Here is a 1750-nt window from a genome sequence, read left to right as displayed (position 1 = left end):
TTCTTTCTTTCTTTCTTTCTTTCTTTCTTTCTTTCTTTCTTTCTTTCTTTCTTTCTTTCTTTCTTTCTTTCTTTCTTTCTTCCTTCCTTCCTTTCTTCCTTTCTTTCTTGATCATTGCTGTATCTGTAACAGCAACTTCTTTATTTAACAAAGCAGGTTATGAATATAATGCATCTTGACCAATGTTACCACTTTCATCCTTCTTGCGATCCCTCCCCTATCCACCCCTTTCCTCAGACTTAATTTTGTGGGGCGTATATTGGATTCTTGACTGTCTCCTCCTCTCTTCTCCTCTTCTTTTGTCTATCCCTTTCTAAGGATGCTGAGAATTGATTCCTCTTGACCCCACCTTGCCCGTTTAGTACCCCATTGCTCTATTTCTGACCTGTCAGCTTAGCACAAATACTCCATCTTTCATCATTCCTGGTTTCCCACTTTTTGTGTCTTTTAAGAATAGAGAGTGGAAATGGCCAGGCTTTGTGTGAAGTTATGGCGTTTCTCTGTGCTGGCGTCCTTTCAAAGTGCTTGCGCTATCTGTAAGGCAAATATCAGACATCTCCCCCTCCCCGCATTGGTTCTTTTTCCTTCTCTAACCCATGACTTAGTCTTCACTCATCCATGGCACATATGAATGAAGTAAGACTCTGAACAAAGTGCGAGGTTTCAGAGAGTGCAGTGAGTCAGATGGAACTCTGAGCGCCTGGCCTGTCTGATGGGCAGCTGGTGCCGAATTGGCTGCTCTGATTAACCTCAGCGTCATGGCTTCCCAAACCTGAGTGTGCTGTGCTGTGTGGCTTGACAGCAAGTACAGATGATGAAGGGAGCACTCCATACACCTCAGTAAGAAGGGGGTTTCAGTTCAGTCATAACCAATGATAAGGCAGTGCTGGCTGAATGCTGAGTGCTAAGACCTGATTGAACCTCAGGGCTCTCAGCTGCTGCGAGCATATTCTGCAGACAATAAAGGATACGTTCGCTTCTCACCAGACAGGCTGAGAACCCTCCGTTGAGACATGTGTGATAATGTCTCTGGAATGGCGTGAATCACATCTTGGCTTGATGCTATGTTAATGGTAGACATGAGCCTGTCAAACTGGGTGCTAGTAGCTCACGTCTGAAATCCTAGCTACTCAGGACGCTGAGATCTGTGGACTGAAGTTCCAAGCAAGCCAGGTCAGGAACACCTGAGAGATTCTTTTCTCCAATTTATTCCCCCCCACCCAAAGCCAGAAGTGGAGCTGTAGTTTTAATGGTAGAGCATCAGCTTTGAGCAAAAAAGCTAAGGGACAGAGCCTTGACCCCAGTACCAGCACAAGAAACAACAACAACAACAAAAGACATGAAAAAAGGATAAGCAAAAAGAAAAGAAATGTGCCTGACTAGTAATTTTCAGTGTTTTCTCAGGTGTGAATGGTATGGGGATTTCCTGTTTTCCTACAGAACCATTCTCAGTGATTTTAGTGATTCCTCCACAAAAGCTCAAAGAAGCAGTGTTGGGGAGAGGTCGATTTCAAGGGTTTAGCAGGCAGAATTACCTGGGTTTGAGTCACTGCTGTGGGATCTCTGGCCTGAATTTGTTCTTCCAGTGTAATTCATATCATAACAGCCTTCCTTCCTTCCTTCCTTTCCTCCTCTCTTCTATATCCCTCCCTTCCCCTTCCTTCCTTCCTTCCTTCCTTCCTTCCTTCCTTCCTTCCTTCCTTCCTTCCTTCCTTCCTTTCTTTCTTTCTTTCTTTCTTTCTTTCTTTCT

Source organism: Dipodomys ordii, unplaced genomic scaffold (genome assembly GCF_000151885.1).
Source record: "Dipodomys ordii isolate 6190 unplaced genomic scaffold, Dord_2.0 Scaffold58, whole genome shotgun sequence".
Classification (NCBI taxonomy): Eukaryota; Metazoa; Chordata; class Mammalia; order Rodentia; family Heteromyidae; genus Dipodomys; species Dipodomys ordii.
This window is presented reverse-complemented; position numbering follows the sequence as displayed.